This window comes from Manacus vitellinus, unplaced genomic scaffold (assembly GCF_001715985.3).
Source record: "Manacus vitellinus isolate BGI_N305 unplaced genomic scaffold, ASM171598v3 scaffold_7_pilon, whole genome shotgun sequence".
In the NCBI taxonomy this organism is placed as follows: Eukaryota; Metazoa; Chordata; class Aves; order Passeriformes; family Pipridae; genus Manacus; species Manacus vitellinus.
In genome coordinates, this window is record NW_021940813.1 from 3,702,790 (window position 1) to 3,727,234 (window position 24,445).

General features: G+C 38.1%; 1 protein-coding gene across 10 annotated transcripts in view; it reads left to right on the forward strand.

Annotated features, from left to right (window-relative positions):
- Positions 1 to 911: 911 nt before the first annotated feature.
- CASK (calcium/calmodulin dependent serine protein kinase) overlaps positions 912 to 24,445 on the forward strand; it is a 148,257-nt gene continuing 124,723 nt past the window's right edge. For 7 of the 10 annotated variants that reach the window (XM_018084098.2, XM_018084099.2, XM_018084101.2 and 4 more), the window contains exon 1: positions 912 to 1,027. The gene's annotated coding sequence lies outside the window, so the exon portion shown is untranslated. The remainder of the gene's footprint in view (positions 1,028 to 24,445) is intronic. The other 3 variants (XM_018084090.2, XM_018084092.3, XM_018084094.3) reach the window with 1 other exon arrangement.

Sequence of the window (24,445 nt, forward strand, 5' to 3'; positions counted from 1 at the left end):
AACCTATTACTTTTTCATGTTTAAAAGCTTGACCTACTGTAATTATCCAGTTGAACTGTTTGTTGTTAACACTGGACAAAGATTCCATATTTTGAGTCAAGGCACCTAGACCTTAGACCATCTACTAAAAGCTGCTTCCAAAAATACATATTGGTGATGGGGTTTTTAAAGGGTTGCCATTGTTGTAACTCGTGTTTTGGCAAATGTAATTTCAGTTTTTAAAAAACAACTAGCTTTTTATTAGTTGAGTGCAATACTAACATCTCTCTGAACTAATTTTAATCTCTTTATCTGTAACTTCTGTGGGGATTCTCTAAGTGCCATGGGTGAGAGAAAATCAAAAGCTTTTGTGGGATTGGGAAGTATTGTTATGCAGGTTGTTTATATCCAATGATGTCAAATAAACTTGAAATAAACCTAGTTTATGTAAAACAAACAGACAAATAAACCCACACAGCATGACTCAACAATTCTGTTACTCTTATTGCTGTCCATTATCCCTTCTGTTGTTTCAAATAGTAATTTCTAAACTGTAGCTTAGGACTGAAAGCAGGAATGTGTTTCTCGCCTCTGTTTTTTCCCCCTAGTTGGATTAAGCATCAAAATAAAATCCTTTTAAAATTTAATTATAATGTCAGTATATTACATAAGGTTTTTAAGAGCATAGCCTTTCTAAAGTGGAAGGGTAGGAGAATGTCTTTAATATATGCAAATACAAAACGCCTTTGGTGTTCTTTACACTGGTCTGTAATTAAAGCTATTAATTTTACATTTAATGGGCAGCAAGGACAAGGGGTGTATTCTGTGCAAATACTACACTTGAATGTTGAAATTTTGTCGAGAAATAACAGAACTGTAGCTCAGCAAGTAAGAGAATGATTTATTTATCCCTGTTTTCTGGGTGTGTGTTCCAGGGGTCCGTTCAGCGTCGTGCGGAGATGCATCAACAGGGAAACAGGGCAACAGTTCGCTGTGAAGATCGTCGATGTAGCAAAATTCACTTCAAGTCCTGGATTAAGCACAGAAGGTAAGAACTAATAATTAAAGTGAATCCCCAGCAGACAGGGTTTTCAATTTGTCAACCTTTTCTGTGTTTGCTCTCTTTAAGATCCTTTCTGCTTTATAGTTTGTGGAAGTTTTAAAATGAGGTCTCGTATCTCAAATGTAACTTAGGGCATGCATTTCTAATCTTTAGTGGTTCCTACAGCTATTCTGTGGTGATAACAAATATTAGAAATGTAATTAGGTCTAAGCCATTTCTATTTTTGTTTGGATTTTTCTTTTAAGAATGAGAATTTCATACAAAAAATAGTTCTGAGTCAAAAAAAGCATACAAAGGAATTAAAGTAAGAACACGGTTTTGTTTTTACTAATCTAGGTTTAGCAAGTACTTTGCTATAAATGGGTGAAAACTTGTGATTAAAGTTTGTGAAATTATGTTTAAAAAGTAAGTTTTTATATAGTCATGATTTTAAAACAATGCTGCAGAAGTGTCACAATGTAAATAAAATGTTGTAACTCTAGCCTCTCCTATTTCAGGGTAAAACTATGTATGAGTATGCAACCTGTGTGTGCATAAAGTTCTTCTTTTACACCACGTGGAGAAGAGCATTGTAAACTGAATGACAATTGCTGTGTGCATCTGTGTGCTGGAGATCATATTCTTTTGTACAGTAATATGTTTGGGGAATTCCACTTGTGCCAACTAAGTCCTTATAAACCCAAATTCAGCAACCAAAAAGGGTCAGTGACTTGCTGGTAGTTACAACAAGCAGGGTCTTAAGCCTTAATGACTAGTTTGGTTTACAAGGTAAATCACAGGTCTTGCTTCAGACTTTACTGAAGATTATAATTTAAATCTGATAATGCCATTGCTAGTTTCTTGTTTCTCGACCTCCAATAGAATACAAACCATGTTTTCCATAATATTTAGCTTGTGATTAGCTGCATTATGGTTTTGTCAGGTTGTACCACAACCACTGCATTTTGATCTAGTGAATTTTCACTGAAATGATTTTGTATCTTTTTAAGAAGTTCTGTCAGTATTCTAGTCTTTTTCTGAGCCTCATTTTGACTACTGATGCTAGGACACATTTCTACCTTTAGTGGAGTATTGCTTCCTTGCTCCAAGAGTAAAATTCAACCTTTTGAAGCTGTGAAGGAACTTCTGAAAGGGAGAAGTAGCAAACAAGAGAGTAGGGGCTCATCAGGAAGAAAATAGGAGCCAACAGGAATAATAGATTGATTGAAAAAAGGATAATTGAGGGTTTGCATTAGCTGTCTGGGTCTAAAGAAAAGGCTTGGCAGGATATTGAGAAATTTTGGTTGTTTTTCAATTGCACTTGTGTTATATTGTTATAGTTACAATTCAAGGTAGCAGGTCACTGAGTTAAGAGATCATAAACGTTTTCTGGGTTTAGTGTTGTTTTGTTTTGTGGTTTTGGTTGTGGATTGTTGTTGTGAATTTTCTTGTAGTTTTGGGGGTTTTTTTAAAGGTTTTGAGTTGTTCTGTGTTAGATTTGTAATATTAAGACACAAAGATGCAGATGTGTAAGTGAATGTGGAGCAAGTTCTTATCTCTGCATAAGAATCTAAACCTGTTTTTCACAAACTCTTTCCATCTTCTGTACTCTTTATTTTATTTTTCCTTTGTGCTTTTTGTTTGACTTGGTTTTTTGGGGTTTTTTTGCACCTCTCCTCTATCCAGGTTTATGGGGATTTTAACGATATTTTTTTTCTAATTTGTTTGTTTATTTCTGGTATTGCATTCCTTAAACATTGGGGGGCAGCCATGATGTATAAAGTAAATATTAGATAACTTACCTGGGAGGAAGCTGCATTTGTAAATTGTATTAAAGTATGAGCTGTAATGGAATAGTAAGATTAATCCTTGGAAACACTTTTTACCTTGAAGTTTTGCCTTCTGCGAGACCAGTTTGGTCTTGAAAGTTATCTTTGTCCAACTTTCCACATCCTGTCTTTCTCTGAGGCACAGGAGTGTGAGCACAGGATGCTGTATGTGAGGAAGCTGATGTCAGCATCTTCCATTAATGTCACATACATCAGTGCTGAGAGGTAAAGGGCCCATCATGTCTCCACGCTTATGATTAAATCTAAAAAGTCTCTGTCCTTGAGTGCTTTTGCACAGGTACCTCTGTGGGATGGCCTGTTTATGGGTAAGAACTTTGTTTGTCAGGAGTGGCAAAGACAACCAACTGCATGGTAGAGCACTGAAAAAGTGTAGCCAGCAAGCCAAAGGAAGTGAGTGTTCTCTCTGTTCATCCCTTGTGAGACTGTACCTGGAGCACTGTGTGCACTCTCGGTGTCTCCAGTACAAGAAAAACAGTGATGCGCTGGCATGAGTCCAGCAGAGGTGGACTGAGAGAACTGGGTTTGTCCAGCCTTGAGAAGAGAAGCCAAGGTGAGATTTAGTGCTGTCTTCAGCTACTTAATGGAAGTGTATAGGGCAGATGGAGCCAAGCTCTTCCATCTAGGCACACAGTGAAAAGACAAGAGGGCACATGGATAAGATGCAACATGAGAAAAAGCCAATAACAGACAAGAAAAGAAAAATCTGCTGCTGATTGCACAGAGAGAGTATGGAGAACATCTTAAGAGATACTCAGTACTGGACTGCATGAGGCACTGAACTGCCAGATCTGTTTTGACCTGCTTGGACCAAGAGTTTGGACTAGGTGACCTCCAGAGGGTCTTTCCAACCCACATGATTCTGTGGTGTTAGTAGCAACAGTCTGCATGTAATCTGTGGGGCAGTACAGTTTGAATACTATGTAGGAAGAAAACTTAGGCATAACAGTACCATGCTTAAAAAGAGTTAATTTAACACTCGGTTTGATCTAAAGTTTTTATTCTTTTAACTTGTGAGCCCTTTGGGCACCAAATATGTTTTTAAAGGACTATTTGTCTGAACAAATAATTTAAAAAAATATATACTAATGTCTTACAGTAATGGTATCTGCTTTACCACAGCAACAAAAACAATCAAGCTTGAAAGCTTCCCTAGGCTAATGTGTTTATCAATTGATGCTGTTGTGAGCATTTGTGGTATATGATGGAGCAGCCACCAGCTCAGAAGACAAACTTTTATCTGGCATAGCTTTCTTTCCGTAAGGCTACTCAATACTCATAGCATGTATAGGCAGGGACATCTCGAGTGCTTTTTATGTCTGTGTGCATCTCTGCAGTGGTTTGATAATAGGGGGAAAAATTAATGCTAGGTAACGATGCCTGACAGCTAGCAAATCTAATCTAGGCTAAATTCTATTGGATTTATGTATTAGTATTCATGGACTTGCATACTGTGTGTCATCAATCTCTGCAGTGTTGTAATTCAACCATATTAATGAAGTATATTGACACCTTGTCACTGTTCAAGTGGCCACGTGATCTACTGGATTAATGGTGGATATTTTACATGTTGACAGATTCTACTACAGTTCACTTGGCTTTCATATCGCAGAGATACGAAAAAGGTGAAGGCTGAAAATCTTTAGACATAAAAGGGTTTATTTTGTACATTTTAGAGAATCCATGTGGAAGAGTACTTGATGCTCTCAGAAGATAGTAGTAGTAGTAGACTCACTGAGGTCTAAAAAATATATCACTGTAAATAGACTTATTTTCAAATACAACCCTTAGTTGTTATACTCAGAGCTTTTGGTAGAGGAAAGGGTAAAAAACCTGTTCCTTTTTTCTTAATTTGTTACAGTTCACACCATAGTTAGTTTGACTGTCCATTTCCTCTGCTGCTCTCTTTGCATCCCATGCATTTTCTTTCTTTCTTTTATTTTTCTTTGCATGGCTTGAATATCTGATTTTTAGTTAGCTGCTCTCACCAAATATCTCTAAGTGCTCCATTTCTCAGGAAGAGAACAGTGATCAGTTTTTTACTACACAGTAAAAACCAATACATGTTATTCATCTGACTTTTCTTAAAGCCAGATTGCTTTCCTGTAACGTACTGAGTGTTTTTTAAAACAATTTAAAGGACAGTGCTTTGTGCTTACAGTGCATGTCTCTTTGAAGTTGCTTTTCAAGATTTCATTCAACATATATTGTATTCACTTACTTGTAGTTCATTTCTATAGAAATGCCCTCACAAAGAAAGTGATTACCAGGATTTCTACAGCCTTCTAATAGGCTACACCTTACTTACTAGGTTTATATATGTGTTGATACACAGGTTTGTATGCATCCAAGCCACTGTGAAGCTGAATAGATAAGCTGATAAGGAAGGATTGCAGTTTCCTTTAGAACCCCAACCTGTTCTTCTGGAAGAAAGCTGTAAAGATCATCTGCAAAATACTTTTGTCTGTGACAATGAGTAAAAATTGTAGCCAATAAAGAAGTGTTTTGAATATAGTTCTTGGCCTACTTCTGGCACTGAAAGGGGCAAGAATATTGAATAAATACTGGCATTGCTATGGATCATCCACTTTAGGAGAAGAATTCCAAAATTATTTTACTGCCGGGGGAAAATGTGAAAGTTGGCATCATGTTTTTGTTGGGGTGTTTTGTTTGTTTTCTGCAAAGGGCTCACAGATCCCAACATATTTTCAGATTGTGGGTGATTTTCTTCCAATTGAAACCTTACTCTTGTTCTGGTTATTTCCTTACATAGTTTACCCTTGTTGGTTTAGGGTTTTTTTATTATTTACTTAATTTAGACTTGCATTTTTAAAATCATTTTACCAGGGCAGTTCTTTTGAAAGGCTTTATTTAGTTCTGAGTAAAGCTGCACGACACAGTATCTTTAACTTTTGATATTGGAAGACTGTGGTGAATCACAAGTTATTTTTTGCAAAAGTATCTGTGTGTAAGATTCTGCACATCCCTCCCTGTTTTTTCAAGGGTTTCAGCAAAAAAATTGATGTCAGTGTTGAGCTCATCTCTTTTGAGTAAAAAATACTACAAATCATATGTCATCAAATTTTATGATACTATACCATATATAGGCGGGATTTGAAGAAAGAGTGAGTGACTCATTGCCTTTGATTTGGAAATACCAACTAATCTGGAATTTCTGGTAGTTGTCAGTTCTGTGTTCTACCATATTTCACAGATCAAGGGAAGTGATTTCCATTTGTGTGGCATTATTGGGCCCACACCTGAGCTACTGCACCCAGTTTGGGGCTTCACAATTTGAGGGGTGCTAAAGAATTGGAAAGGTCCCAGCAAAGGACTGTCAGGATAATAAAGGACCCTGCAGCACATGATGGGCAAAGAGAGGTTGAGTGCTGGGATTGTTCAGTCTGGTGAAGAGAAGGCTAAGAGGGTATTATAATGAAGTCTACAACTACTTGAAGAACTGCAGAAATGGCAGGGCCAAGCTGTCTTTGAGTGACAGCTGTTGGAACAAAGAGTGAGACCAGGAATTGTGGCTTGGAAGTCTCAGGTCGAACGTGAGGGAAAACGTGTCCACTGGGAGGGTAGTGCAGCAGGTACAGGTATCCCAGAGAAGTCACAGGACCTCTGTCCCTGAAGGTTTTCAAGACTTTGCTCGATGAAGGCACAGCTGTCCTGACCTAGTGTTAGCAGGAACCTCACTTTGAGTCTGTCCATCAGAGGTCATTTTCCACCAGCTTTCCTGTGATCTAGTGAAATTATGAAGAAGGCACCATTATAGGTTTTATTTCATTGAAGGTAGAAAATGTGAGGCTATTTCAGAAAATGAAAAGCTGCATCAGCTTGATTTTGCTTTTACTTCTATTATCATTTTAACCCTATGAGGAATCATAATCATAATCAAAGTATTTAGTGATAGTAATATTGCAGGTGTAACTATTCTATAGGAACTTTCTTGAGGGTTCATTGAGTGTGTATGTCTTGGTACTGAAGAGATTGAGGCACCTCTTTATAGACTGCAGAAATCACATGGTATTAGTGACACGTGTGTTTGTAAGAAAATGCACAAATAGGGAATTTTGGAAAGAAAGTGTTTAAAATGTAGGTAACTGCCTGTCATGGAGTTTGTGTTGCTGGTGTTTTAAATACCGCTATAGTTTCTGTGTGTACTGTACAAACAACAAAGCATGTAGCGGTAAAAAGGTAGGAAGCATTTGAATTAACCATGTACCTGTGGTAATACAAAATTAAATGTAAAAATAACAACACTTTTTTGGAAATTTTTTTTTTTTTAAAGAGTGTCGAGGTCACGATGGAAGGGACCTGTTAGTAGAGTTTGTGACTATCAGCAGGACTTGAAGACTGATGCTGGAAGCCACTTTTGATGTTTGTCATTTCAGGAATCTGCCTTTCTGGGGAATGTGTAGTTCCTATCTTGGTTCTACTTCTTTCCCACAGGGGCAGAACTGTTCCTGTTTTGGTACAGAGAATGTTACCTAAGCCTTTCTGAGGGGCTTGCTTGTTTAACTTAATGAAGGATTTGAGTTTTTTCTTCTTTTCTTTTTCTGGAGAAGCCATAGGCTGGTTCAGTTATAAGTTCAGTTCTACTCATTTGTATGTACAAATTTCATAAGTGTCTAACTTTTATAGTTCTGCTATAGCTTTCATAAATGAAGTGTCATTAGAATTAAATACTTCTGTACAGAAATGTAACATAAGGGATGGAACCAGGCTTTTTTTCCTGGAAGACATTTTTGTAGGTGTGTTAGCAGGTTAACCATAGAATAGAGACAATGAATCACAGGAATGCATGAGAACATAACAAGGGGTTCCTTTTCAGGACTCCTTTTTTTTCTTGCTACTGGAAGTCAGTTCATGGCAGAAATGGTGCACATGTTTTTCTGGCTGGAAATAAAGAATTCAGTCTTGGGCAACACTTCACGTAATGTAATTTTTTTTCTAAGTGTAAAATACAGCATTATATATGAGGGATATGTGTATTTTTTTTTGAGCATTTTCTAGCATGTGCCCAGTTACAGGCTTCCAGGAGTGGGATACTTAAGTGTCACTGGTCAAGTTAATGTTGTTTTGACCTCTTTTGGAGTCACACATACAGATTTGATCGGTCCAGGGAAGCAAATATGATGTTCTGTAGGGAAATACGACTTTTCATCCAGATCATAAGCAAAGAGTTACAAAGATGATCTATATGGTATTATTTTACCTCAAGAACATAAAATTTCTGGAAATATTGATGGAAGCATATTCACAGCAGTGTTGATGTAATGCTTTCCTTTTCCATCTTCATCAGGGAAAGCGTAGCTTGTGAATTTATTACACCCACTTTAAAGCACATAAGAATATTTACCTAATTTAAGCACTGTTGCTTAAATAGAAGGCAAATCGTTAAGTTTTTATGCGTTGCAGGCAATTGGTTCTTTATTCCCCCTAATCAGTCTCCAAAACAAGGACAGCTTTGTTTGCTGTATGACTTCAGTCCCTTGCCTTTAATATGTATCTGGTTTTGCTGGATTTACTACAGCACTGAATGCACAATGGCTTTGCAGGAGCACACCTCTTCCTCTTTTTTAATCTTTACTACTTGGCTACACACTGCTCTGATAGCTTTGTTCATCTGTTCTTGGTTTCACTGTGGTGCCAACACTGTAAAAATGACTATTGTATTCAGTGGCTGAAACCACTGTGGACTCGTTGCTCACTGCCAGATCAGGTCTTTATGTAGAATTGTCATGAAACTGCTTTTGAGGAAGCAGCAAGTTTAGTCAACAGATCTCTGTTTTATAAACAGAAATTGTAGCCTTTGTAGGTTTCAAAATGCAGATATATCAAGTGTATTTTACTGTCATTTTAATAATTATTCATTCTAAGAATAACATATTAGAGTGTTAATTAAAAAAATGCTGTGTCTTGAAATTCTTAGAGTGCATATAATAATGAAATAATTACGTAATTAACACTAAACAGAATTCATGCAGCAGATAATAGATAATTTAACTGTTATTTTTATTATATAAATGAGTACCCAGTTGACCTGGTGTTTTTTTAAGTAATCATAGTTGATTGAAAAGTGCTCCTGTAGTAACAGTGCTGTAATCTTTTCTCTCACTTCATATGAGAGGCACTGGCACAGGTTGCCCAGAGAAGTTGTGGGTGCTTCATCCCTGGAAGTGTTCAAGACCAGGTTGGATGGGGCTCTGAGCTACCTGGTCTAGTGGGAGGTGACCCTGCCCATGGCAGGGGAGTTGTAACCAGATGATGTTTTTGGTCTTTTTAACCATCCTGTGATTCTGTATCACACTTCCATGTATGTGGAACAAGAAAATATGTTCACATCTGTGAACAGGAAAATAAGACCAATACAAATGAATCTTATTATGAAAAGTTTCTTTAAACTTCATGTAATTTAAATCAGTGAATATAGTTTGTCCCTTAAAAGTTAATTCCTCTTTGTATATATAAAATAAGGCTTAGGAACCATTTTATTAAAATATTTACTGAAATAATTAGTGAATCTATTTGGGTGTAATACATAATATCAAATCGTTTTTCCAAAGAAATACATGTAATTTATGCACATTTTAGTCATCTCAAGTCATTAATGATATTTGCTAATTCAGAAAAACTTCTATACAGACTTGTTCTCACACAGCACTTCTACTTAATCTATACAAAAATTGATCAGTCCTTTAAATCTTGTTTGAATCCCATCTGTACTTGAGAGCTTACAGACATTTAGAATGCAAGTTTCACTGAAAATTAGGCTTAAAATACTTTAAATATTTTAAATTCTTGGTAGAATTTTTGAATTTAGGAAAAACATCTTCAGATAGTGCTTGTGGTTCAGCATAAATCACAGAACAAGCAAAGTCATAATTCAATTTATGCAAAAAATCTGGAAATGTGCTTCTAAAAACATTTTTTTTAACAATGCTCTCAAGTCTTCATTCTTAAACGTTGTTGTCTGTAGTCTCTTTGCAAAATTCATGAGGTATGTCCAACTTCTGTTCTGAAAAATGAAAATGCTTTCCAAAACAGTTCTGTCTCTGTACACAGTCTGTACTCATCTAACATCCTGCCAATAGTCCAGAAATAGGCTCTAACTGTGTCTACCGTAATTCAGGCTGGTTACACAGGGAATATAATAAGCATCAGCTGTATTTTCAAATATTTTCTGTTTGCATGGGAGCCTGTATTCTGTCCTGGTTTGTGCAATCAACAAAACCCAAGATTAATTGCAGCTGAGCTGCAATTTCTATTAATTCACTGATCCAAAGAGAACCTTCTTTGACTCTTAAATGGTGGGTTTGTTGTTTTGTGAATCTAGAAATGTATGTCACGGTGATATGATAAATAATCCTGGTGCAATATCAACCTTCTATACCGCTTTTCGTTTTTAGGATGACAAACTTGTGTCCTCCCATAGCAGTAGAACAGTGACAAAACCCCCGTCTTTTGGTTGTGTGGTTTTTGGTTGGGACAGTCTGTGTGCTGTGCAAATCTTGTCTAAAATATTTCATTTTCAAAAGTGAGATTCGTGGTTTGTGATCCATAGATTCCTATTCCTTCTGTACTTTCCAGTCTTCTGCTGAGTTAGGTACATCATGATCTTGGGCAGTCTTCCCACAAATCAGCTTCAGACATTTCTCTTGGAGCTTTTCTGCATGTATTGATATTTTTATTAAATTGTAGATGAACATGGGTTTGAGCTATAGGCAATGGAAATTTGCAAAAGTTAAGATGTGTTAGAAAACCTTGATGCACCCCCTAAATAATAGGATGGGAAAAAATTATAGTGTTTTAAAGGGGGGCATGTTTTTAATATATAATATATATATATATATTTTCCTAATAATTTCCATACAGGCACGGAATAAACCCCTTCTACATCAAAAAGTCCAATATCTTTTGCAGTTCAAAAGTAAAAATACTTCCTCATAAATCAGTTAAATTGATGACACAATCAGTTAATTGACAACACAAAGGTGGAGGAGTGGCCGATACCCCAGAGGGCTGCGCAGCCCTTCAGAAGGACCTCGACAGGCTGGAGAGATGGGCAGAGAAGAACTCTCTGAAATTCAACAAAGGCAAGTGCAGGGCCCTGCACCTGGGAAAGAACAGCCCCAAGTACCAGGACAGGCTGAGGGCTGACCTGCTGGGAAGCAGCTCTGTGGAGAAGGACCTGGGGGTCCTGGTGGACAAAGAGCTGTCCAGGAGCCAGCAGAGTGTCCTGGGGACCAAGAAAGCCAATGGGATCCTGGGCTGCATTAGGAAGAGCATTGCCAGCAGGTCAGGGAGGTGATCCTGCCCCTCTACTCAACTCTGGTGAGGATCACCTGGAGTGTTGTGTCCAGTTCTGGGCTCCTCAGCACAAGAGAGACCTGGAGATCCTGGAGCAGGTCCAGTGGAGGGTGACAATGATGATCAAGGGACTGGAGCACCTCAGTAATGAGGAAAGGCTGAGGGATTTGGGCCTGTTCAGATTTGAGAAGAGATGGCTGCGAGGGGACCTCATTCACGTCTGTAAGAATCTGAGGGGAGGTGTCAGAGGATGGACCAGGCTCTGCCTTGGTGGCGCCCAGGAATAGGACAAGAGGAACAGGTAGAAACTGATGCCCAGGAAGTTCCACCTGAATATGAGGAAAAACTACTTTCCTGTGCAGTGACCGAGTGCTGGAAGAGGTTGCCCAGAGAGGATATACACTCTCCCTCACTGGAGATATTCCAGAACCATCTGGACACAATCCTGTGCCATGTGCTCTGGGATGATCCTGCTTGAGCAGGGAGGTTGGACCAGAACACCCACTGTGGTCCCTTCCAATGTGACCCATTCTGTGCTTCTATGAAAATTACATGAGATAAACAAGAATGTATACCTGTAATCAAAATCGGTTTTGATCTAGGCTGCTTCATAATCAATTGCTTAAGAAAATACAAAATAACTGCCCAAGGGATGATACCAGTTGCTTCAAGTTGTATCAGTCTTTGTACCTAGAAGGTCTTACCTCCATCAGTTACACTCTGGTGATTGTAAGGACAGTTCAATAAAATCAACATACATATTACAATCCTCCTACCACCTAACTGGTCTTCAAACTGGAAAACTAAGTATGGAAAAAATGCTAAAGCTGAAGACCAGTGACAAACTACCACAATCTTTACTACAGTTGTAGAAACCAAAAACTGATCTCCATGGAAATTTTCATTCTAACATCTGCATCAGCAAATACTTTTGAATAATACATTAAGTATGTAGAAGTTGAGAGATCTCCACAGTATGTCATTATGTGGGAGAGTGTGGGAGAATAGAATTACTTTGAGAAGGAAGTTTAAAATGTATGTCAGTATGTCAATTGCTCATGAGAATTAAACAGTTTACGTCGTGTTAGCACATATTAACTTGTTCAGATGAAAAGGTATGTGCCTTGCTTGAGTGCAAGTCAGTGGGTTTGGTCCAGCTGTACACACAGCCAGGCAATGGCTGTTTTCCAGGGTAAGGATGGCTTCAGAAGAGGAAAAATACGTAAAGATTTGTAATCTTTTCAAGTAAAGAAAATCTTTGGAGAAAAAAAGAAGAAATGTTAAGAGAAACAATTGGGTCTATTTGATATGAAGGCAGGTGGAAATACTTGTGTTTGGAAGCTATCTTGTAAAATATATCATGGCTAACATACACAGTAGAATATTGGAGCTTTTTAGCTTCCCAGTAAAGAGAAGTATTTAAATTTAAATAAGTCAAAGACCTGAAAGTCCTGAGGAGACCTATGAACTCAATTCTGTTTCTTAAAGACTTTCCACATTTTATCTGTTGTTCGAGTTCTACCATCTCTACCATCAGTTGTCTTCTAGTATATTACTTACTTTAATAGAATGAAAGAAGTTGAGTACAAGCAATAAATTATTGTCTATACAATTACATTTAAGGTAAAAATCCACTCAATAGAAACTTGAATGAACATGTTTTATGTTAATTAAATTTTATCTTTAATACTGCATTGAATTTCCTCCTAATTCTATGTTTTAAAACTACTACATGCATAACCAGTAACTTTAAGTATTTGACTGAAACAACTGTAATTTTCCCCACTTCAGAGTAATGGAATGGAAGATGTATGGCTTTAAAACACTTCTAACACTTAACTACATAGTTAAGTGTTAGAAGGATGAGAATATTGTATCATATTTAACTAAGCAGTGCAAGATACTTGAATTTTCTTAGGGTTGTAGCCTAGCAATTTGGAGGTTTTAAAGTGCCAAAGGCTTTAGGAGAGAGACCTGTTTTAAACAGCTCTATGTGTAACTGCAGTCTGAGCACTCTGAAACAGCACTTTATGGCAGGGCATTTTCCAGCTACAAGTCATTTATTTTCATGATGACACTTATCAGGGACAGTCTACTCACACTGAATATATTGTATGTACTTGGTTTCCTAATAGGAATCCAACCAACAAATAAACACAGTGACAGTAAGTAAATTGGCAATGTAAATAAAAATTCTGTGATCTATGGTTGGTTTGGTTGGTTAACTTAAAATCCATGACAGAGATTTTTATTGGAGGTTGTTTTTTAAGATCACTTTGTATATGAGTAAGATTTATGGTGTGCTTCTCAATTGGGGTGTGGGGTTTGTTCTGTGTATTTGTTTTGCTTAAAATATTCAGTGGTCAATTTTTTTTTCTGTTTTTGAAGTTGCTGTAGAAGGAAAAGCCCAATTGCAAATGAGACTGGTGCTAAAAAGTAATGTTTTGTTGTTTCAGAATGTCTTAGCATTTGTTAAGGCACTTAGATGAGGGTTTATTTTTAATGCCTTACATAATTGAGAAATTACTTCAAAGATAAATTCCAAGTTCCCCAGAAAGTTAGTAGCAGAGTCAGCAATATAAAGCTTCTTGATTTCCTTTGGTTTCTCGGAAGACTAACTAAATAAAGATAGATTAAAAATATATATTGTTTTATCTACTGTGACAGGACCAGTTATTGTTGATTTCCTAATGTCTGTCACTTTTCACATTGCCTGTGATGTAGTGACAATGAACAATTGCAGATCTCAGTAAAAATATTGCCTCAGTTTATAGCATTACAGATAGGGAAAATGACTTATGAATACCTACTTTGCCTGAGTGAGGTAGACTTTTTCCTATGCCAGATCAAATTAGTATTTGAATCCAAGCTGCAACCACAAAAATGTTTATTACACCATGTATGTGTTACACATCACTGTTTTCAGGTCTGTACAGGTTATCTTTGCTGTATCCTCTCTTGTCCTCGTAGTTCTGTTTGAAAAACTGTGCCAGACTGGAGCCTGTGTTTCCAGCACAGGGCTGGACAAGTGGGGCTGACGTGTTTGGAAAGAAGCTTTTCATCTCAGGTGTTGTAGTTTTACAAGAACCAATATTCTTCTTGTGCAGCAGAGTGATAGGGCACCCACCATCACCTCTCAAAAGCTTATCTGTTTGGGGGGAAAACCAGTAAAGAAACTAGTGTTCCCTGGAATTGTAGGATGCTAACATCTAGGACTAATAGATACCATTTACCATCTGTGCAGTGTGTGGGTGAGTATCACAGCTTTGCATCTCCTCCCCCTTCCCCCTCAGTAGGGCTGAGATGATTGAACAGCTCCTGGCTGCTGAAGGGAGTGGGAAAGCCCTGGTTCTTCATTCCAAGTTACTTATTCTGCAGTCCTGTTCCTTCATTTGCGTTGGGTTTGGTGGGTTTTTTTTACCTTTGGACAGATTTGATTTAACTGAAGTTGGGAAAAAAGGTGAACAGAGGACTTACACCATAAGTCTCCTGCTTTGCTGTCTTGTTGATTGGCTTGCTTCCTTTTTTAAATGCACCTTATTTAGAAACCTGCTAGGGTGACTTGTTAAGGGGAAAGTGCAAACAAGCATAGTTTGAATCTATTCAGTTGGGAATTTTGATATTTTCTTTAGAGGAATATCTGTATGCTGTGTGTTATTCTAGAATCTGAGATAATCCAGTGTGGAATGCTTAGCAAGGAAAAGAGATTTTCACTTCTTATAAGGGCTACCAATGACTCTGTTTAACACAGAAATGCAGTCTGGGGTTAGAGTAGGAACTGTAGGAGGATAGCTGTGAATGCTATCTCAATTCTTTCCTAAATAGCTCATAGGCATTGTTCTGTTTTTCTTTTTCCTTAAATAACAAGCAAGCTAACTGGAGAAAGGGCACACACAAGGTAACATTGACAATGGAGTGAGAGGAGAAAGCCTCAAATCTTATCAAAGCTTCTATCCTTATCTGTGTTCCTGTCTATTTGGTAGGACTGGGGAGCAACTAAATATGATTTAAAGATTAAAAATATGCATTCCATTCTAGAATTTTTCTGGACTTACCAGGCTTTTTGCCCCCAATTTCCTGGTTTTGGTATGTCTTATTTTGTTGGAGTGGTCTGCCTGTATGACTAACTCCTCTTAAGGGTAGTGTGTGCTTTACTGAGGGTGCTCTTTCAGCTGGGATCTGCTCCTTTTGTGTAATCATCCCTTCCCTCCCCCATCACATAGACAAAAGAAGAGTTTACTTATCTGGGGGGAATTCCAATCAATTTAATTTATCATCTGTTAACAAAGGCAAAACATCTCTTACCTCCCCCTTCCTGGTCTCCATCCCACTGGCCACGTGTAGCACTTGGTACCTTTGGGAAGGCCATGGGCAGACAGGAGATAGAGTTGGCACATTCTGAGTTAGTAGCAGCCCCTCTGGAGCTGTACCTGTTCCCTGCTGGTGCTGCTGCTCTGTTCCAGCCTCTGTCCTTTCCTCCTGCTCCAGCCTGCTCCTTTTTTCCTTCTGGCTCTTCACTCTTCTGGCCTTGTTCCTTTTATTTTCTTCTGTGTTTTTTGTGGTTTTTTTTTTCTGTTTACTGCCCTCTTTAAATATGTTTTCACTGAGACTCTCTGAAGTCCTCTACCTGAGTGGCACCACACATGTGGCTGATGGGTCTCGGCTGTGTCCTGGGCTGGGTCCATTCCAGAGACAGCTGTGTCTGGCACAGGGAACCTCCTCATCTATTCCCACTGAGGGCACCCTGCAGCCCCTTGCTACGTGGGGAATAACACCTTGCCAGTTATACCTAATACACCCCACACACACACACACACACACCACCACTCTCTTATGAATTTGTATGAATTTACTCTTCTTTCTCATTTTGGTCTTTGCCAGTCTCGCTTTTTCGTTCCTGTGTGAAGACTTGGTTATTTGCTGATGTCAGGTAATGTTGGGTAAATGGATTGCATGGGAAATATATCTGGAATTCGGTGCAGGGCACTGGTTTGTTCATTGCTTATCCCTGTGTCTTACAGCACAAGAGAAACCTCTCCCTTGGTTCTGTTATATTTAGTAATTTTCGAGGAATTATGGGCTGTACACTAACAGACAAAGCTATTCACAGCTTCAGGGCATGCTCATCTGAGTTGCAAATGCTGGTCTGAGGACTGAGGGCATTTACATGTGCCAAGATATGCAATGATCTTTGGAGGAAAAAATACCTTTTAGTATCTATTCTGGGATTTTTTAATAAAAATATTTTACATTTTGAAACGTTTTTCGCTCTCCCATGTACTAAAGGAAAAATTGGGGGTTTTAAATGTTATAAAACCTCATGGGGAGAGATGGTCTCTTTATAAAATTGGGTACCTTCTGGGTTAGTGTTTAGAAATGTTTTGTCGTAGAACAGAGCTTTAGAGCTGGTCATGCTGTGGAGACAGTTTGTTTGCTGATAGGAAGGCAGGTTCATATCCTGAATCAAATCTGTATCCTCGTGTGACATTGCAGTAACTTCATTTCCCCTTGCTCCCAGCCCTGCTCTTCACTATCACTTCTGCCTCTTGCAAACTGATTGCTGCATTTGCCCAAGAGATGTAGCTCCTCTTGAAGAATCAATCCAGAATATCGTGTCAGGTGAAGAGGATTCTGTTTTTCTGAATTTGTGATTACTTTTCTGAGTAAGAAGCCTTGGACCTTCAGTTCCAGTACATGCTTTGTTTCTGCAGTACAAGGGCTGTGTTCATGATCCGCTGGCCCAAACCAGAAATTAATTAAAATTAGTTTAGTTCTGAAATCACTGTAACCATAAACTGGAGCTGATAAATATGAGGGCATTGGTTTTATTGGGATAATGCTGATTTCAAGATTTGCTTCGTATGTCTCAGAAGATTCTGTCCTCCTTCTGGATGAGTTGCCACAAAATTTCTGAGTTGTGCATCACCCCATACTTGCCCCACTTATGTTTTGTAGATGCTTGGTGGTACTTCTGCACAGTTTTGTTTTGCCCTTTCTGTAACTAATGAGGGGAGAGTAGGAGTTCCTTACCTTGCCAAGTGGACTAGATTCTAACTTTGTATTCCTACAGATTGAACTTTCCACTGCAGTTGTCTGGGGCTGTGAGAGCTTAAGGAATTTTGTTCCTTTCCTAGTTGGATGGACCCTGCCTGGCAGCAGGCAGTCTTGTTATGTTAGTAGTAAAGTTAATTGGTGTTCACTTTGATGTTTTCTTATAGGAAAAGTTGAACCAACTGAAGGACCCAATTCCCAACATAGTTTAGAGATTTCAAGGACTATGATTACATAACAATTTTCTTTGCAGTCTGGTTATGTGTTGTTACTTGTTTGTGTAACTGGTGATCTTGGTAGCTGTCAGTTCTCTCAAGTGGCACAGGGAGGACAGAGGAGCTGTTTTGTTTGCATAGAGTAACTTATGTTGTTCCACCACTATTGAGATGTAAATTGTCATTTTCATTTGGTCTGGAGGCTTTTGCACAAAGGCTGACCCAGAAAAGTGGTCTGAGGTCGGGTGGTTTGCTGTGGTTGTTACAGCAATTGGGTTCATTCTATCAACCTGAACTGTTTCTGAAAAGGAGGACGTGTCCCAGGTATCAGGGCTCAGGAAAGCTTGTTTAAACAAGCAAGCTCTGTTCTAGGCCTTGCTTAAGCCTTGTTGTCTGGGCAGGTCTCTGTTGGATCCTGTTGCAACTCTGTGACTCTTTAGATCTTGAAAGATGATAGAAAGTGAATTTCTTTTCCTTTTCATCCAATACTGTGCAGATACATTATTTCAATGTCCAAGTCCATTCTCCAACAGATTTTACCTTCTCAAAGAGTGATCAAAGTTCAACTCAAAGATCAGTTACTGCTAAAGGTTTTGTAACTTGCAGTGTCGGGTAATTTTAGTGAAAATGTGTTACAGTAATGAGGGATATTTGTATACTAGGAGAGGAAGAAAATTTTAGAACTTTTAAAATTAAAGAATTGAAGCTTTTGTAAATTTTCTTGCCATTTTTATGCTTATTAATTATACTATGTGTAAATAACAGATTTGTATTTTAAAATCCTTTTCCAAACTAGAGACAATGAATCAGATTTCATTGCTATTAGCAGGGTACAGGTTTTATGTAATTTTTATTATGTGATTTTATTAGTATTTTGGAAACGTGAGGATAAATTTGCAGTTTAAAAATGGCAAAACAAAGAAAATAGTCTGTAGGAGAAATGGTTGTTACATTTCTGCAGTCAAATATGTACTTGCATACAGTTAGTTAAAGTTCAGACAATGATTTCATTAAAATCCACGGGCCTTTGTAACTGTCCTCAAAGTTTAATTTGGTGTATAGCTTCTTACACTTTTAGTACATGTATTTTTTTCAAAAACTCTTAAAAATGGTTTATGACAGATGCTCACAGCACTTTTGTGTCTATGATTGTTCTTAAGTTGGCACAAATCACTTGAGTAATATTGTTTGGAGTAACAAAAGGTTGGAATGGATTCCAGTTTTGTGATTTTTCTGTGGCATTTGGAAAACAAAAGAGGAAAGATGGTTTAATTTAATTTAATAAATTTTCAAGAGTGCTGAATAGTTCAAAGCTTTAGGCTGAGGTTCATTGCTAAAGGTTCAAAGTTGTAAAAAATGCATTGAGCTTTAATTTTTCTTTTTTCAGTTAATGAATGTTATGATGCAGTTTACTCTGTTTTTAAATCTTACTTATCTAGGAATTACAAATAGGCTTTTCAGACTGACTGTAATATGTGTAAAGAATAGGATATATATAAACTATATGAATTTCTCTGTGCTCTGAGGCCATTTTATTTCCCTAATTAGTTCTTCATAAATGAAGATTTATGCAACAGGATGATTTAAGCAGCCAAGTGTTACTTCTCCATGTAAATGGAGACTGAGGTACTGCAGCTAATAAGAAAAAATAGGTGCAATAATACAGGTACATTTTAAAAGCATGTGGGTGTACAAATCCAAATATGTACAGTGTGCTTTGATTATCTGTCAAGGCTAGTGAGCTCTAGCTTAGCACCAGTCCAGAACTGACCCTTTGGAGAGTATCAGCCCTGTTTTCCTGGCACTCCATTTCTGGGAGTGTGTATTAGCATATCCATGGCTTGTGTCTAGCTGAGCTAATAAACCCTCAAGATCAGGGTCCCTCTGACTTTCAGGTGATCTTACATGGAGCCAAGTCAAGTCCATCATGGCTTATTAATCCAGGTATTGACTGGCAGAGACTATACTGTATCATCTGCCCTGAAGCAGCATAGCTGTTATGCATATACTGCATTTAAGCTAATAAATTCTGCTAGACCTGAGCAGACTTCTAATACTGTTGCAGATACATATTCAACCTGCATAAACATCTCATGGATTTGCAAATTTGACTTTTTATGTCAAAGCCACAGGTTCATAATTCATCCCCTCTCTACAGTGGCATGTACACCCCTCCCTGCCTCAGTTCCTCGTCTGCAGTATTCTGGACAAATAAGAACTGGTTGTGCAGCATGAGACACACTGATCAGGTTCTTTCACCAAAAGTTGTTTGTGAGGGGAGGGATGTCAGAGGCAGAAGTAGGATTTGCTTCCTTCTTCAAGAAAGGGTGGGGAGAACATCTTGTGCAACTCACTGAGCTTCAGATCATTTTCGGGATGCAGACAATGCTGCATTCAGCCTGAGAGCCATGTTGTCATGTAAAGAGAGAGCTCTGATTTTTGTTGTGCTGACAGGAAAGGTGGTCTAAAGAATCTGGGGAATCGGTCAGGACTCTCTTAACTCAGCTGACTGATGTGTTACATTTTACATTTCCATGTACTCCATCATATCAGTTACGTTCTTTATCCTAGACAAATATTTTACTTGTGAGGAAAGGAAATTTGGGATTCTTTTAACGAAAGAACCCTATTAACTCTTCCTTACAGTGCTCTTATAAAGCTGTTTTGCAGAGAGGATGCAAATTATTATCACTAGTGGATGTATGCTTTGATAATTTCATATATATGCAAGCTTATTGTTGCTCTTACACTTTTGAGCAAAAAAAAATGGGCAGAATTTATAAAGTTTTATTCTTATTCTAATTGATCATCATTTCAGATTTGGACACCAATGAAAGTAAGTAGATCTCATGCCAAGTGAGCAGGAGTGAGATAGTACAAGTTAGTTGTTGGAAAAAAAATTGTACCAAACCTTTTAACACCTTCAAAAAGTTCGTTCCATTTGAGATCAGTGTTTTACATTACATACTATGAGTGTAAGTACTTAAATAATCTTTGCCGTGTCTAACAGGAGGAGCAATCCATTATCCCCAGCTGGTTACTACAAGGTTTTATAGATCCATGTCAGTCCCTCAAAATACCCTGTGACAGTGAAGGAAATTTTTGTGTATTACTGTGTGATTGTTGCCGTAGCATCACCTGGAAGTTCAGGGGCAGTGGAAAGTTCCCTCAGAACTTATTTTAAAAAGGCCATGCAGATGTTCTGTTTCCATGATAATTTCTGATATAATCTCCCAAATTCACAGATTGAATTAGATGACCAAAGTCAGCTTTTGCTAAGTAAGAACTCTAGGTATTTTTTGTTTCTTGCTCATCAGTGGATAGTAAAGAAGGAAGATTAAATACTCTTTTCATAATGCTTTGGTGAGATTAAAGAAGAAAACTCTTCGTATCTGTATTGGTGAAGAGAAATCATCATGTAAATATTGTGAGAAGTGTGTGAATACTTTGAAAGAAAATATTTTTCTGATGACCTGCAATTGTGTTAGGATTCTAATCAATTAATAGGCAAAATTGTCACTGGGTGGGTTCTTTATGGGAATATGTTACCTCTATCAACTTTTTCTGTTTTACAGAGAAAAGCATAAGTGACAGTTTGTAAAGATTAGCAGTCTTTTCAGTCTGTTGTGCAATCTGAGACAAATTAAGCAAGTTACAACCTTATTCCTAGACCTGTGACCTGAATGTTGCTGGAAACAAGTTTGAATTCAGTTGCACTGCTTTCATCACTAACATCTGATTTTTGTGGAATGAAAGGGGATATATTTTAAGGGCACTGGTTTCAGAGGCTTGGAGGAGAATTGCAACTGCACAAGCAAAAAAGGGAAAATGTGCTCTTTAAAGCATTACGAAATTAATAGACAGTATGTAAAAGTATTTTGTGGATATTTGATAAGTAGCAACAAGTGTAGTTAAAACTTTTTTGGTTCTTAGGGTGAAATCCTCAAAGTGCTGGTAAAGAATACATTCTTCAGTAAGTCTTTTTTAATTACTGAACTAAGACATGGACACCATTTTACGAAACTTGCTTTATAATTTTTCAGTTAACAAAGAAAACGAAAAAAATTCTATGACTTTTGGTCATGGCTAGGCTTCGCGAACGAAGATTTGGGAAGGCTCTATCCACATTATGACTTTTGGTAATAATTGTGAAAAGAAGCGTGGGCAGAAGTGGAACAAACCAAGACTAGGTCCTTTTGTATCCTGTATTACTATTGCTTAAAAATGTTTTTCTGGTTCCTCACATTGTTCTGTCACTGAACCAGAAGCAAGTTTTGTTCAAGTAGTTGTTCTCCAGCGTTCAGATAGGATTTCCTAGTTGGACAGAATTGGTATCATCCTTACGTTTGCTAGGTCATTATCTATTACTCAGAGCGCACTGTAGATGCTGTTTGTGCTGAGTTTTGTGTGCTCTGGAGGGACCTTTCAGAATTCAGCTGTCCCTTACAGCAGCATTTACTGCAGCTTGCACTGTTTTACCTGAGAAAAGTTGCAAAGTGACCTGTGCTGCATTGCCACAGGTACCACAACTAAAACTCTGTCACTCACTGAGCTGTGTGGCACTGTGGAATTAGATTCCTCAGAGTAGATTGATATTTTAGATGCTGGTTTTGCCTGGGTTGTCTAGACTTGGGCAAAGGAGGTGATTTCTTTTCTAGCATTAGTGTGCAACTGGTTTTGTGTTGGTTATGCAGAGCCCGGCAGTTGAAGACCAAAGAAACTTTGATCAAAGCAAACAAGTGCATTTTGTCTCTGTGAGAAACGTCCTAGGCAGTCAAATCCCTTCCCTGAGTGCCTTTGGGCTGTTTCTGCCTGTTAGTGTTCAGCAGCTCAGTGTAATGGGCTATTTAACCCTTCCTCGAGTACGAGTTCCAGACATTTTGTCTAGACTAGCTGCATCTGTTATGAATAGATTTCCTTTGTGTCTTTAAAATTCCGGAGTTTTTCCTGTAAAATTGAGATTCTTTGATGATATAAAATATATATTTCCCTGTCATTACCTTTAGGTAAAGGCTAAGTCACAGAAGAAAAGGCATTTCAAACAAAGAAACACACACACACCCCCTTTCAAATGTTAAGAGTGATCAGCAAGAGAAATCACTTAATTTTTCAGGATCAACTAGCATTCTCTTCTTGATAATGTTCCACTGCCTTTGAGGGCATTTACTTGATGTAATGTCATTACATTTTAGTACATGAGTACTAAAAACTCATTTAAAGGACTGCAAAGTCTATAACCTTTAGTTAATTTGATCAACCTAAGTGAATTCCGGCCAAAAGATGTCAAAGTTTGGTGTAAAAATGTTGTGCCAATCTGAACATAACATTAATAATGATGCTTTTAGCACATTCCTAGAGGATACATTATCTGCATTGCCCTGTCCAAAGGCTGGAGAGAAACCATAAATACACATATATGTGTACAGACTCCTGCAGCAAAAAGAACCCTCCTGAAATGAAAAAATGTACAAAAAAATGAAACAAAGAACTCCACCCTGTGTGATTAACCTCTAAAAAGGAGAAACTCCAGTGATGTAAACTGAACTATTTGCAGGGCTTAGCTTTCTAAAGCTTTTTGCTAGACTTCGATGCAGTAAACACGCTGCTCTGTTATAGCTTGTGAATTAAACAAAGAACTTCTGGCTTACGTGAGCAAACTGTTTAAATACAATCCAGTTGTGTCATGTGCAGTTCTCCGTGTGTGCAGGGCAGTGGATACTGGTGTGTGGTCATCAGCTCCTCAGGCGCAGAGGAGAGAATGGTCTCCCACACAGTCTGGATGAAAAGGTCTTAGCACTGGAAGTACTTTAATTATTTTCAAGTGGCGTCTTTTTTGTTGTTGTTCTTAGGTCTGAACTGTAATCATCGTTAATCAGCTCACTGGTATAAAACTGGCCAAACATAAAGCTCTTTGCAGCTAAATAGATGCAGCCGCCTTTTGTGTTCAGCTGCTGAGTATACAGAGATCAAAGTCGGAGCTGGGTTGCCACCTAGTGAGAAATCTGTAGGGACGCATGTCGACATGGAGTTGCATAAACAGGAAATTACAGAGAGAAAAAAGAAATACGTCCTGACTTGCAAGTTCATGTCTCAATTTTACTTTCAGTTAAACATACTGTAAGTTAACATTTCCTGATAATACTGTGAAATCTAGTTTTCTGATTTCTTTCCTCTTTGGGAGGAGGACAGCAGAGCTGTAGACTGTTGGGATGTGACATTGTCAAACATTTTAAGCCAGTGCTGATGTCGAGGTGAGAATTGCTGCTGTAATCTGGCCCATTTGTTTCTGTTGCCGGGCTATCAACACTATTGTGCTCTTAGGTGTTTGTGCAGATTCCCAGGACTAGCCAGAACGAGTTTGGTTGAAAAACAGCTCTAAGGGGAAAAGAAAAAGGATTGCTTGCAGTTGAGGTAGATCAATACCTCGATTCTGTCTATGGTGCAGTTGCACAAGGGAGAGATGGTGCAGCAGAGGAGAATGAGCTGACAGAGGAGGGAACAGCTTTTAATGGGGCTGCTACTTTTAAGTGTTTATTGGTGAGTTTTCACTACAGTAAAGCACACTCTGTGTAACTTTACGAAATTATGACCTTCCAGTTATTTCAGTAAAGGCCACTGTGACCGTACAGCTGAGCATTTTGCCAGTTCAGTGTTCCAACCAAGCACGTAGCATTCCTTTACCAAATACACACCATGTGTCTAATTCTTTCTCTGGTTTTTTGTTTGTTTGTTTGTTTGTTTGTTTATTTTTAAAAGAAATTTCACAGCATATTGTGACAGATCTGCTGCTGCACACACCCTTCCATTTCCCTCTGTTAAAGAATTCGTTGCGTTGCAGTGTTTTAAGTTGTGGTTTGCAGTGTAAAAGCCTGTGGTCTGTGATACTCGGGAAGGTGTTGGGTTTCAGACTGCTATGCAGTGCTGCATAACAGGTGGGAACGTGGAATTTAATATAATAAGGTTATCAATAGTGCACCCACTTTCATAACTTGATT